Source organism: Vulpes lagopus, chromosome 10, assembly GCF_018345385.1.
Source record: "Vulpes lagopus strain Blue_001 chromosome 10, ASM1834538v1, whole genome shotgun sequence".
NCBI lineage: Eukaryota > Metazoa > Chordata > Mammalia > Carnivora > Canidae > Vulpes > Vulpes lagopus.
In genome coordinates, this window is record NC_054833.1 from 32,451,363 (window position 1) to 32,467,036 (window position 15,674).

The 15,674-nt window shown below is 39.0% G+C and overlaps 1 pseudogene; it reads left to right on the forward strand.

Annotated features, from left to right (window-relative positions):
* The first annotated feature begins 5,794 nt into the window (after nt 1–5,794).
* On the forward strand, nt 5,795–5,873 carry LOC121501056 (annotated as a pseudogene).
* The last annotated feature ends 9,801 nt before the right edge of the window (nt 5,874–15,674 follow it).

Sequence of the window (15,674 nt, forward strand, 5' to 3'; positions counted from 1 at the left end):
TTTAGAAAAGAATACTATCCTGAAAGACATGCATGGAAATTCATTTCCTCCGTCCTTCGGGACATTTTATCCTACTTGTAGCATATTGCACTGTATGTTCAATGTCTACAATAAGGACTTCATTTAGATTCAATAAGTCAGAATTGTAAGCATTAATGAAATGAAATAGAGTGATTAAGAACACATGCTTTGAAGTTCCTCAAATATGCACAGAGAGAGAGAGAGAGAGAGAGAAAATTTATAAGAAAAATGTCCAGACATGGAACTTTACCCTGTAGTGTTGTTGTTTTTTTCCCCCTTTCAGAATTGAAATATCTCTCAAATGCTCAGTACTGAACAAACAGAAAAACAGCAGGAGGATGAAAAAACAAGACTGAATTTCAGTCATACAGATCTCAGCAAGAAGTAAAAATAAACTCCTTAAATGATGTTCCTTGTCCGCAGCACCCAGAGACAGTTTTGATTAAAAAAAAAAAAAAAGTAACTTTCAAACAGACAAATTCATCCTCCACCCCTGCCTCCCCCAAACTTGGACCCCACTTTTTGCCTCTGCTCTGATTCTATTGATCCTGTAATTTCTTCCACATTAGTTGAAGATTCCTGGGAATTTGCTCTTTTATTTTTTTCCTCTCTATTCCCCGGATCTAACAAAGAACACAAATACACAGATAACAGAAGATATCTGCTAATTCTGCATTATCCCGATTTGAGGAAAATAGCACAGACACATTACATTGGCATTTCCCTGGCCCAAACTGCCATTTTCTCAATGAAATCTAGAGAAATGAAGTGATCTGTTGGGTGTCACTGCTAGTTTGTGAGCGATGTGACCAATCACGCAATACCGGTACTTTTCTCCCCAATACCATATGTTTCCTGCTGTCCCAAATTAACATAGGATAGTTTCCCTCACCAACCCCCTGTTGCTGTAAATACCTCTGTGGCATGGCATTCAGCTAGGCAGCTCCGACCACATCACGAGCTCCATGAAGCTGGGGGCCTTACAAGTTCAGCACCTGAGAAAAATTAAGGGGAGAATTGGAAATCACATCCAGCTGGGCGTTAGCATGTGTTAAACAGGGTTTTGATGTTAAAGGGTTTTAAGTGCGTGACTGGTACACCTCAGGGCAAGGCCCAAGCTTCCCTGAGAATCTGTTCTTGCTTTTCTTTCTTTTCACGTCTAATCGGTCCCATTCGGTTTTCAATTCTCTTTCTCACTTTGCAAAGTGCCAGACAAATTACTGGTATCCTCTGTGAGCCTCTGGTTCCTTTTTTGGTTTCTGAACTCATACCCTCTTGAGAATATTTCAGGGTAGATCTTGCTCAAGACACATTTCATAAAACTTTAGGAACGTAATTAAAGCAAAGACCTCTTCATAATTTTTATGGCCCTGATCCTCCATTTCCCAGTCCTCTCCTGGAATGTGTGCATGTTTTCTTCTTGTATTTCCTCCAAAATTCCTTCTTGTTCTTCAGCTTCAACAACAAGGCTTCTGAACTGTGGACTTTGTCAAAGTGTTGTTGTTGCACTGTAAAGATGGCAACTTCATTTGGTTCAGGCTAATAAATTTGGAATATACTCATTTTAGCAGAGTTTTTTAAAAAAGGATTTTATTTATTTGTGTGTGAGAGAGAGTGTGAGTGAGAGAGCACAAGCAGGGAGAAGGGGCTGAGGAAGAGGGAGAAGCAGACTCCCCACTGAATAGGGAGCCTGACGTGGGACTCGATCCCAGGACCCTGGGATCATGACATGAGCTAAAGGCAGATATTTAACCAACTGAGCCACTCAGGTGCCCTTTTTTTTTTCCTTAAAGAAACCATGTAATAAAACCATGAAGTTTACTGAACATTATAATGTGGAAACTTAAAAAACACTTTTTTGAGAGAGAAAGAGAGAGAGCAGGAGCAGGGGGTGGGGAGGGGCAGAGGGAGACAGAGAGAATCTTAAGCAGGCACCATGCCCAGCATGGAGCCTTATGTTGAGCTTGATCTCACGACCCCAAGATCATGACCTGAGCTGACATTAAGAGTCGGATGCTTAACTGACTGAGCTACCCAGGCGCCCCTGGAAATTAAAATATTTTTAAGAAAAAAATTCTGCTTAGATGATTTTGTTTGTTTACTTAAAGTACAAGTAATCTTATGTCTCAATTTGCTGGCAACCATCTTCGTATTTTGTCTATCGTTCAGCATTCTGTCCAATTTAGCATTTGCTCTGGGTTGTTCACTGGCTGCTGAAGTATTAATATTAATTGTTGCATTAAAATAATAATAACACTTATTTAGGTTAGTCTTGGTGGACTTCTACTTTGTAGCTAACACTTCCCATCTGATGTCTTCTAGAATTGTATGAGCCTCATTATAGTGAGCACAGCAGCTCTCAGTTGACTGTGTGGTTAAATCGCTGCTTTAAGACCAACTAATAGATGCCTCCTTCTCAAGGGAGGAACGTCAAGTGATCAGTGATGAAATCTGCTCAGATACAAGCCATATGGGGTGGTTAATTTTTTCTGGTCTTGAGTGGTGCCAGTGGAGGCATTTGAAGTTGCTGCCCTGGTGGCCACTTGATTTGCCAGCCAGTTGTGACATGGCCTTCCCGTGACTCCTGCTACAACCTGAGAGATGCATAAAGCTGCCAGGCCCCTGGTTGGCAGGACCAATGAATGAGACACATGGGAAATTTTGTGAAGTCTACATGAAATGTGTGTGTGAACTGGAAACTGGGCAGTCCTGTGTAGATCACGTAGTGAGTAGTGTGAAGGCTTTCGCTATGGTGATTTTGTCATCATATATGTGATATAAATCTACAGCCAACAGTTCAATGTTTGGTGATACATTTTTTTTTTCTTTTGCAATAAGCCTTTTTGACAGAAATAAGTTCAAAGGGAAGAAAAGAGCCTGTTGGATTCAAATTCAAAGCCTGTTAAATGCAAATTCAAAGACTACATCTTCATTCTATTCTCATGGGAGTTGATGATGAATGGGTAACTTGAACACAAGGTCTGTCCACATTCACCAGTCCCCCCAGAGGCTGCGGCGGTCACTGACCACATGGCAACATGAAAACACAAATCTGCTGAAGAAGCATCAGCAACCACTAGAGAATTACTAATTTAGGAAGACCATGCCCGAGTGCAATAATTTAATATCTATAGTTCTAGAGGGTGTGTTTACATATAATAATGGGAAGCTTGACTTTTTATGCACATTTAAAAAAGTGAATATTCTAAGATAATTTCTATGATTTTTTTATACCAAGTTTTCTTGTGTATATAATACAAAAACTGAAGTAATAACTATTAACTGTGTTAGCTCCTTTTATGGAAGAAAATATTCAGTAGCCGTTAAATGATGACAGTTTTATATTAGTGTGATCAACTGAGTTTCTGGGCTGAACCACAAAACACAGAAAAGTGACTTGAGAGACTATTTTCTCAGTTTTTCCCAAGATGGTAGATAACCAGTATCATTCCAGATGTGCATGCCATTACATACAATAGATGCCTTGGAGCCAGAGGAGTTTAATTCTCTCAAAGAATCCTGGTGGAAAAAGGCTGAGTCATATGTTTCAAATTGAAAGCCCATAAAGATAGTATCCCCAAAACAGGTTTTCTCCCAGTCATAGGATCAAGTAAAGCTTCTGGAAGTTCATTCTTCCAAAGGTGAAATTTCTGACATTATTTTGAATATTACTGTAATTTAGTTAAAATTTTCAACATCGAGGGATCCCTGGGTGGCCCAGAGGTTTAGTGCTGCCTTCAGCCCAGGGCGTGATCCTGGAGACCTGGGATCGAGTCCCACGTCGGGCTCCCTGCATGGAGCCTGCTCCTCCCTCTGTCCGTGTCTCTGCCTCTCTCTCTCTCTCTGTGTCTCTCATGAATGGATAAATAAAATCTTTTAAAAATTTTTTTCAAAAAAAAAAATAAAATAAAAATAAAAAAAATTTCAACATTGAAAGAGTTTACATACTTTGTGATGATGAGATAAATACAAAGTTTGGTGGGGCATATCCTCAAAATGATCAGTGTTGTTATAAAGTGAAGAAATCTGTGAAACAGAAGTGTGTATGGAGTTAGCGGTAAACATATTACTCAAACTGTGTCCATCCAAACAAGCCACAGTATTACATAGTCAAAAATAGAAGCTATCACTGATAACATTTACAACTACTTTTTATTGTTATAGTTAAAATAATTAAACTTAATTTTTGGTTAGGAAGCTGACATTGAATATAAAGGAAATAAAAGGAGGTAAATGTTTTGCTACCTGTCGAGCAAATGTTACAAATGTTAAAACTTTATGTAAATCATCCTACAGGTCCTATAAAGTTTTTGAAAAACTTTTTTTTTTTTGTAAATGAGTTACCTGATTTTAATTCCATTTTACTTCAAATCATTTGGACATCTTTTATTAAAGTTTTTTGGGATGTTCCGTTTGTTGGCTGCAATGCAGGATGCAGTTACTGTTCATGATGGCTGGGGCCCAGAAGCTCCTGTGCCAGGGTGGCCAACTTTTTATCCTTTAAGGACAGGCTGGAGACTGTGTGCTCACAGGTCAGCCACTGTCAAAAAAAAAAAAATTCAATAATTGGCACACTGAAAACCTTTAGTTTTTGAAGATTTTAGAAAATTGCAATTACTAAAAATAAAATGTCCAAGTGAGATGATCCTGAAAATTAATAAAAATGCAGAAAAAAAATGATCTTGAGTGCCAGCGTGGGGCACATTTCGTATAATGTGACGTTGAGAATTCAGAATATATAAGCCTTAATCTTGAAATTCCATAAAACCCTGACATACATCAGCTTTGGGAAATAGTCTTTTAATGGAAACTTTATTTTTAATTAGATGCATTTATATTTTCTTCCAGAATGGAAATGAAGTTGAGAAGCCTTATGATTTTGCAATATTTGCATTTTATGAAACATTTATTTTACTTATTAAGGATTTAAGAAGTTTTTGAGTATAGTTGACACACAATGTTATCTTAGTTTAAGGTGTACAACATGGTGATTCGGCTTCTCCATGCATTACTCTATGCTCACCACAAGTGTAGCTACCTTTTGTCACCATCCAACATTATCACAATATCATTGACTGTATTTTCTATGAATGCCTTTTATTTCCATGGCTTACTCATTCCATGCCTGGAGGTTGTATCTCCCACTCCCCTTCACTCATTTTGTCCAGCCCCCTCCCTTCTGGCCATATTTTTAAATGTGACAGATAGAAGCATTTTATTTGAAGAGTTTGATCCTATGTGAAATGAAAATAATTTGGGTGGAAACCCAAAAACAGAAACGTTGAAGACATTTGAGCTGAATATTTGTATACTTCCTTACAAAGAATTAGAATTAGGAATATTCTGTATTTAGTAGAATTTGGTCTGATGTCACCTGACCACCTGGAGATTTTTCAGTAAAATATAGCATGGTCTAAAAGATGAGTCCATTGGCAAAGCCAATAATTTCAAATTTATTAAACAAAAATTTAACTTTTAAGAAAATTAAAAGAAACTTTAGGATAAAATTAAAAATAATAAGACTGTCTTAATAAAAATAAATTCTACAGCAAAATATTTGTGACAGCTTTCAAGTCTGCTACAGCTAAGAAACTGATTAAAGTATACAAAGATACATCAGGAATAATTACTCTGCTTGTGTTTCTTAATGTTCAGAACATTAATATAAAGAGGTTTAAAAATTTTGGCCTTAATGTATACAAATATGTGATTTTTTTGTCCTTCAAACAGACTTTTGAAGAGTCTTTTTGAATAGAACTATCTATGGATGTGCCTACTTTGGCAGCAAATACACTGAAATGGGAATGATACAGAGAAGATGAACATGGGCCCTGAGCAAGGATGACACACAAGGGAAATATCAGGAAGGGAGACAGAACATAAAGACTCCTAACTCTGGGAAACGAACTAGGGGTGGTGGAAGGGGAGGAGGGCGGGGGGTGGGGGGGAATGGGTGACGGGCACTGAGGGGGACACTTGACGGGATGAGCACTGGGTGTTTTTCTGTATGTTGGTAAATTGAACACCAATAAAAATTAATTTATTAAAAAAAAAGGATGACACACAAATTCATGAAGTGTTCCATATTTTTAAAAAATAGGTGATGGGACTTAAGGAATGCACTTGTGATGAGCACTGGGTGGTGCATGGAAATGTTGATTTACTATATTGTACACCTGAAACTAATATTATGTTGTATGTTAATTAACTGGAATTGAACCAAAAACTTAAAAAAAAAAACAACAAAGAAGAACCTTATTCTTTAAAACAACCAAAGAACTTTCTATGAATACATAAAGCCAACTTTTAAAATCAAGAAATCACCCATGGAATATTTTCTCTCTTCCTTTCCATTTGAGTATCTCCTCTCCTTCTTTCAGGGCCAGTTCAAGCCTGACCCAATAAGGAACTATTTCTCTGAGCCTTTTATACATAACGGATTTCTCATCATCTGAATTATCTCTGAGTCTCTATGACCTTGCACTGAATTACCTTTTCATTCACTGTAGCTTTTAGGTGGTTTATACCATGTCTCATAGCTTTTGTGTCCCTGTATAAGAGTAAGTGCTCAAAAAATGTGTGTTGTTGATGACAGTATGGCCACATCATATTCAAGGAAGAAATGCTAGATGTCTGGATTCTAGGTGGGGGGTGAGGAAGGCTACAAATGAAATGTATGACTGTGGCAACTCAACTATTGCTAATCTTCTTTCTAGCAGCAGAAAGAACTCTTGCAACACTTCAGGTCCTGCAGATGACAAGAAAGGTCAGTCTGGGAATGGGGGTAGAGGAGGTTGGGTGGCTTTCACTTTAGTTGATCAGAAAGGATGAAAGATGAGGCTAGGACAGGAATATGTAAGATTATAAGAATGAAGAATTAAATACAGTAGTTACATTGGCAAATATGCTATATTAGCAGTACAGGAGACAAAAGCAAGTGTCAAAATCAAGGACATTAAAGAAAAGGAAAAAAAATTCTATCACAGTAGGAAAATAGGGAAAACAGGAAATGAACATGGCTGTTGGAAAGGCTTATTTATTTTGACAATATTTCATCTTAGCAGAGCCTAAAATGTGATGTGTTAACATTCATTAATAGAAACTGATTGGAAAGGAAATTTGCCAATAAAACTGTAATGCAGAAAGGAAAGTATGGATGAGTTTAAGTAACCCTACACAAAAATGGATTTTTAGAGGTTCCTGTGGGCACATTACCTCCAGCATTGGCTTTCAACAAAAACAATAACAGCAAAAAGCCTTTGTGACTTTAAAATGAGGTTATTGGTACAAACATGTGCTGGAAATCAAGGCACAATTAGCATTCAAAGATTTGTTATTAGGTTAAGAGCATTTTGAACCAACTTTATTTTATTTACATATAAGGCCATGTCTTAGAGGGAATGTAATCTCTCATTTCCTGCTCCAAGGAGCATGAGGGGCATGCTCCTTGGAGACTCTGTTTTTTTTTTTTTTAATATTGTATTTATTTATTCATGAGAGACACACAAGGAGAGAAGGACAGAGACCTAGGCAGAGAGAGAAGCAGGCTCCATGCAGGGAGCCTGATGTGGGACTGGATCCTGGAACTCCAGGATCACCCCCTGGGCCGAAGGTAGAAGCTCAACTGCTGAGCCACGCAGGCATCCTGGAGACTCTGGTTTTTGTTACATCTTCATATCCTAACCATATAGAGAGGCATGGGAGAAAATAAACAAAAATATAAATAAATAAATAAATAAATAAATAAATAAATAAATAAATAAATAAATAAGGCAGGGTTTTAACTTCAGCTAAGTAGGAAAAATGACACAGTTTCTTCCATATTATACTCTCAGTTATGATGATCAGTGTCATTAATTTTGGCAAATATGTTTAGAATTTCCCAACTTTCTTGGATTCTCTCACTTGTAAAATAATGATTAAGAGGAACTTAACAAACCTGAATAGATGGTAGAGAAGGCTTTTAAAATGCGACTTAGGAGGCTTGAGTTGTTTGTCTGTTTGTTTGTTTGCTCGTTTTTATTCCAAATAAGATAGTAGTGATCTTGGACTAAGCTTCTTCACTTCTCAAAAGGAAGTTGTACAAGATGACAGCTGAGATACTTTCTGACATACGATTTTTAAACCTATGTAGTGATAATATGACCCATTTATCCAAACGGAAAGATGCAAGTGGTAGGACTGATGAGAGCAAAGGAACTGTCCAGGGTGCTTAGAAACACTGGGTCCACTCATTCTCTGGAGTGATGACCAGAAGCCACAATTCGACTCTCTCTGTTATTCATCCAGCATTTCCACTATGTTAAATACGTGGTGAGCTATTCCGTCAGTATCAAGTGGATATAATTCAATATGAGATCAATTTCCTTTTGCTTAAGGAGGAGATTACATATTGAGAATCATCGCTGTTCTGTCTCCAGCTCATTGCTGATCTTTAGACTAGTCATTTCACTCAATTATTATTTAGATAAAGATATCATAGTAGTTTTCATGGCATACCTGTGATACTGACTTTCCAGAAGGCATATCAGGAGTTATGAGGATGTGTACACTGTTAAAAAGAGAGGAGGGAGAGAGACTCTGAAAAAAATGTTTGATCACGGTACCAAAATAAAGGTAAAGGAACAAGGAAGAGGAAGAAACATAGGACAGATCTGGGGAGGCAATCATAATTAAGCAATCCTCAGTTGCCTGACTAGGATACACAAGAAGGGGTTATTGATGTGTATGTGTGGATAATATTAGCTTATACAGATTAACCTGGTACTCCGGCACTAGATGCTGTAGCTTTCTGCTGATAACCTACTTTGTGGGGTGGGGAGTCCCGATAGAGGGTGCAATGGGAATATGATGTTGGTGAGTCTTAGATGTAGGCCTGATAAGCAAAAAGTGGGGAAATAGGAACTAAAGACTTGTACTATCAAGTCAATATCTTGAAACTCTACTTTTGTGTCTATTGCTTCTGCCTGGATCTTTCTTCATCTCATGCCACCCTGACCTTTGCTTCCTTCCTTGTTCTATGCTGAGCTTAAAGCCAGAGTTTCAATCTCTTGGACTCTATGGCCCTGTGTTGTTGAGAAAGCAAATGTCGTCTTTTCCAGTCAACCCTCCCACTGACCCCAGGCCTGAGATATCTTTTCACTTTTGAGTGCACAAGATGGCAACCAGAAACTTAGTCTGGTATTTATCACAATACGAAAAGACTTTCACTCCATTTCATCTCTGTAACTGACACATCATTTCTATGGAGCTTACACAGGATTTCATGATGTGCTAGGCTTCGAAGGGTATACGAGAAGTTAATATTATATTAAACTCAAAGTTGTTCCTTTTTTTCAATGACCAAGGCTTTGGCTCATGACCTGTATTATCTGCCTAACCTTTCTTTCCTGAGATATGCACTCTCCCAAGGTGCTCATCACCCTCTTGTGCACATGAACTTTGAGTGGGCACAATCATACCCGATACACCAGTTTTCCAGATTTATGCTCAGACATACTTGAATTCCAATAGTTGGTAAAATTTAAGTTTTGATTCAAGGTGTCTCCTTATATGTAGGATACACAGAGGAAAAGGTTAGTGTAGGCAGCAGCTTCTCAAGCTGCTAATTTTGCTGGCATCAATATCCAGGCTAAGGGCCATAGGTTAGTACGCTCAGTGTTCCCAGTAGAGATTTTGAGGCAAGTGTGATGCTCAGAATGATATGGAAGCATCATTGAGGTCACACTGCTGTGGCACAGAAGATCCTCAAGCAGAGCTTGGTAAGGATCAGCTAGTGTCAGTGTCTCTGCTTTACACGGAAAGAATGAAGTCTTAGCAGAGTATTTGGAGAATGCATGAGATAACTGAGAGAGAAGCCCCACCACATGAACTTATCAAACAGAATGAATTAACAGGAGTTAATTCTAAAGACACATAGAGGTCAGGACTCTTTTTGGGTATGCTGGATATTAGGTTACAGGAGGAGTTGGGAAGAGGATGATACAGAACCTATGGAAATGACTGAAAGATCTGTGTTTCCATTCACTTAGGCTGAGAACAAATGATAAAACAGTTTGGAAGATGTTTTGTTTTTCTTTCTTTAGCCTATACCGAGTTTGAGGTTTTTGTAACACAGTCACAGGAGGCTGTGCAGTAGGTGGTCAAAAATGTGAATTTGGATTTTGCTTGAGAAGGTAGCCTCGGGATTATTTAATAACCTGCATATAATTTTGATTTTCCTCCTATTTTTATGTCTCCTCCATATTTCCCCCTTATTTAAATGATTTTTACGTATTTGTCTAGTGTTTCTAGGGATTCTGTAGCTGAGAGGTTTTCAGATTTTCAGTGTGCCATATTGTTAGAAGTCGCCTTACCAGTATTGGACATTTGATAAATACTATTAGGTAAACGAATAAACTGAAACAACATTGACAATAAGTACACCTGAGAGTAAAGCTTTCTGCAGAATGGCCCGATGGAAACATCAAAATATGTGGCAGGGAAACTAGTGGCAGGATAGGTGACAAGTTAGGGGGAGCTATATGGTGGGAGGAGGCACCTTTGTGGAGCGTTCATAAAAGATAAACAGGAAGGGACATCTGAGATGGAGAACAATATTTGAGGATTGGGAGATCTGAGATGGAGAACAGTATTTGAGGATTGTTAGGTAACTTTTTTAAAAATAATTTTTAGTAGGCTCCTCACCCAACGCAGAGTCCAGCTTGGGGTTTGAACTCACCACCCTGAGATCAAGACCTGACCTGAGATCAAAAGTTGGAGGCTTAACTAACTGAGCCACTCAGGTGCCCATGTTAGGTCACTTTCTACAGGTGATGAGAGAAGATCCCAGGTTACAAGGGCTCGGGGAATGTAGGGGAGGAGAATAAGAAATGTGACCATGAAAGCAAGGTGGCAGGTAAAATGGTAGCTTGGGTGGGAAGCAAATTAAAAGAGAGGTTTTTTTGTTTGGTTGATTTTTTTTAAAGATAAGGGCGGAGGTCATCAATTTGAAGTTTATTCACACCTCTACTATATGTCACCTAGAGATTCAGTATAAATCAAATGTTGCCTATAACTGTCTCCTCTGATTAATATTAGGCTTGAAACTATTATTAAAAATTTGGAGCATTACATGTTTAAAACTGGTATGTTGGGCAGCCTGGGTGGCTCAGCGGTTCAGCACCTGCCTTCAGCCCAGGGCGTGATCCTGGAGACCTGGGATTGAGTCCCACGTCAGGCTCCCTGCATGGGTCCTGCTTCTCCCTCTGCCTGTGTCTCTGCCTCTCTCTCTCTCTCTCTGTGTCTCTCTCATGGTTTTCCATAAATAAAATCTTAAAAAAATATAACTGATATGTTACTTCATAGGTAAGAAAATAGGGAGAGTGGTCTAAAACCAACAAAATCTTATTCCATTTAAAAATATTATCACTTTTTGTTCTCCTTTGCATACCTTACAGATGATTATAATAACGTCAGAGACTCTGGTAAATGGAGCCACATGAATTCAAACAATTTTAATTTAATGTTAAAATACCTCGAACATTGAACATGGCACAGCTATTTAACCAAGTATCCAGGAGCAAGAGGGTTTGGAGATGAGCTTACAATTATTTCCCTAGACTCTTTCAAAGACCATTGAGTATGTACTCAAGGAGATGTCATAATTTGATTTTGTCCAGGAATGCTTAGTTCTATTCACTGAATTCATTAAACCCAGCTGTGCTGCTCAAAGAACCAGCTGAAGGAAGTGGCAAAGGTGGTGACAGAGAAGCAGAAATAAAAGACAAGAAAAGGTGAGAAAGCCAGTGTCAAACAGGAGGGGCGATCACAGTTTCACACTGTTTAGAGCATTTGTTTCCTTTTGCATTCTCAGACTAGGGGAACTTATTAAATAAGACCCAACGCAGGGTCTCACCACCAACTTCTTCTCTAAAAATAAGATTGGGCTGGTTTGAACTTGTTGTGAATGTCGTAGCAATCAGCATTAGATGCCCGTACTTGTCTTTGACAAGTGAGGTTTCGAACTCCCTGGCATTGTCCACCCCCACGAGGCTCTTTGGCTATGGGGCCAACGTGCCCACTGACACCAACTTGTCGTCCTCAGCTCGGCAGAGTCTGATGGGGCACGGTGACAAATGAGGTCAAGTGCCACGAACATTCACCAACATTCCACGTGGTTGCCAAATGTTGTGAGGCATAGAGCTGCTTGTGGTAGTCTGTTGTTGGCTGGGGATGAGATTAATTAGGGAGCAGGATAAACATGCACGTTGCTTTCCGATAAGAGAAGGGCAGCCAATTGAGGCCAGGCTCTCAGGCTCGCAGAAATCACTTACCCTGAGGGCCCATGTAAACACACACGCTCACACGTACTTATGAAGACTTTTCTTCAACCCCAGCTAGAGCCAGAGAAAAATACAGAAGGCAGAGATTCCCAATCTCTATTAGACTTCATCTAAATAAATGGATTCTTTTTATAACCTGTACTTAAAACTTGAATAACAGTAAGTCAAATTGGCAGATGCATTTCTGCTGACGATGTTAGCTGGAGAAAATATTTAAATTATTTTCCATATGGAAAAATAGAGGCAGAGGCTGTATGTCTTCTTTCAAGATTATCCAAAGTGATACTGTTTTACTGGGGCATGGACATTTTTGTGAGGCTAATGAAAATTATAGACAGTTTCTCCAGAAAAATGCATGCATTCTCTACACACACACACATGCTCTCTATCTCTTTCTCTCTCTTTTGGGTGCTCTTTCTCTGTAACTCATTTCTGGTCCCATATATAGGTTCAGGATAAGAAATCCTAGCATAATGTATCATAGAAAATATCATGTGGGTTAGTAAAATCTGAAAATTTAGTTGGAGTCCCCTATATACCAGGAATTTTATTAGGTACCTGATGGGCATTATTTCTAATTTTCATAGCAATCCTGCAAAGTAGGCATCATAGTCTCTCTTTAGTAGGTGAAGAAAATTGACAGTAAGAAAGATAAACTAACTTCACAGGGAAATAGTATTTCTTAGTTGTTGGGAGGCTAGACTCTGGTATCAGATTCCTTGGGTTCAAATCCTATTTTTTTTTTCCCACTCAGCAGTTAGAAAATTCCGGGCAAGTGTCTTATCCCTTTGTGTCGGTTTCCTCAGCCCTTGGTGGGGATAATGATGGAATGTACTTTATAAATTCTCATGAAGATTAAATAATACAACACAAGCTAAGTGCTTAGAACATTGACTGGCATATGGTGAGCACTAAATAAATATTTGTCGTAATCGCTGTTATGGTTAAAGATCACAAAGTCAGTAAGTAGAGGAATCAAGAATCAAACCAACTTTTGTTGGGTTGCAGCCACTACACTTTCTGCCATACTATGAACATTTCCAAACCTTGCATTGCATTTATCCTTTGGCAAATCACGTAATGTTTCCAAATTTTAATTTCTGGATCCATAAAATATAGACAATGATAGTAACAATAAAGCATTTCCCCAATTTGTTAGGAGGATCCTATTTATAAAAAATAAACCAATAAATACAGTTGGGTAAAGTGTCAGATGCTGTGCCAATATCCATCACTGTCATTATCACTGATGAATGAATCGATCTGACTCAAAGGAAGGGCCTTATGTTTTCACTTCTACATTTATCATCATGGAATTAAATTTTTATCACGTGAACTCACATCTAAATCTATCTTGAATGACACAAGTCATTGGAGGATAGGCATGGTGCTGAAAAAAGAATTTCACGATCTTGACTTGATACAAGGCAGTGTTTAGCCACCCCACTGGATTTCCAGTAACACTTGCCAAAGGTAGGAAGAAAAAAAAAAAACACTTCTATTAAAACAAATGTTTGGGAATCACATTTATGTTTATCTAAAAACTGAGAGAATGTAGTAGTAGCCAACAAGTTCATTATGTTGGCACAGAAACTTATTTTTTAAACATCAAGTTCATTGTCCTCAGCTGGAATGCATGATTTTGGTTACTTTTTAAAAGGTCAGTTTATTTCTGGGAGTAATATTTCTGCAATGCTAAGAATCAGAAGCCAAAAGGGGAAAGAGGACACGGCCTGTGGAATAGATCATATCCCTTCCTGGGATCCCTTAGGGAAGCTTAGAGACTAGAGCTTAGCTGTCCTAAAGTGGAGACTTCCACTCTGGAATGGAATTACGATGTTGCAAGAGATCCATTTAATCAAATTTAGTTCCATTTTGTTCACAGAGTCTAATTCCCTAGACATCAATTCAGATCTCTTCTCTGCAACTTCATGTCCATCAGCTCCCTTAAAAAATAATTCATAGTTTACATGAATTGACCAGGCGAATACTGAGTGCCTAATGCGTATGAGATGTGTGCACTATCCCAAGGCAAAAGGCACGGTTTCTGTTTCCAAGTGGTTCAGCCTAGTGGAGAACACAGTTCTGCCAAAAACCCATGTCAGGCCCTGCAGTGTGGTAGGTGCCCGATAAACGTCTGTTGAAAGAATGAGTTCATGCTAATAAAATAAATAAAGTGCTATAGGGAAGCTGTTGCTAGGAAATTAGATGTTTTGTGGTAGGGGGTGGTCAGGGAAAAAATGTCACTTCCTGAGGGACAAGTGCACATTTGCACAATTTGGGGGGAAAGGTAGGAATGTGCTGGATGGGAAGCGAGTGGGAGTTGTATGAGGAGAGCACAGATGTGCGCAAGCGCAGAGTGGGCCAAGTGGGCTCGAGCAGCTTTATTGAGGTTTTCAGGTGTGAGTGAGGAAAGGAAAGGCAGTTAGCAAGATACCATCACTTCGTTAATAGTCTAAATAAGAGGAAGGCTCAGTTTATTCTATACTAAGGAGTCCCAGGGTGTTTCATAAACTCACCTCTTTCTTTTTGTTAGTTTTCTCGGAGCTCTGCACTCACAGAACATTACTGTCATTCTGCCCACATGAGCAGAGTTTTGTACCAAGTCTAAGAGTCAGACATTAAAGCCAAACCCCCAACCCACCCCAAGTGTTGAGCTCACACCACCCGCAGGTCCTTCACTGCTATGCTGTCTTTTTCCATGAATTCCTAAGGGCTGGGAAGTCAAGTGGCTTGAGAGCTGGTGGTGTTACTAGAGCTGGGCCCGGGAGAGGGATAGTGTATAGGGTTCTGCCAAAACTCCTCTGAATTGTGGAGGGGTGGCTGCTTAGACTGACTTCCTAAAGGAATACCAGGTGAGATACTCTGCAGCCAGGATCCTTGAACCTGGAATGGATGAAAAAAAGGAATCTGAGACATAGAGCTAAGTCTTTAGGATGACAGGAGGTTTGAAGAAGACACAGGGAGAGGAAGGCAAGTCTGAAGGAATTTCCTGAGCTGGTTTCAGAGACTTATGATGCTTTTGAAGAGTTGCCTGTGACCTCCTAGGGGGATTGCTGAGGTCAAAAAAGGGGTCCATCATGTGCTGGATAGTTAGAATCTCTTCTGTGGGCGTCCATTCACTCTGTGAATATCTATTAAGTTTATAATTATTTTTTAATGCCTGTATCCCCACCTGCATTGTAAATTCCACAAGAGCAGGATTCCTGGCCACCGTTCCTGCTTCTTTGGTGCTACAGTCTCAGTACTTAGCTTAGTAGATGCTCAGCAAATTTTACTAAAGGAATAATTGGATGTGTGTGTGTGTATGTGTGTGTGTGTGTGTGTGTG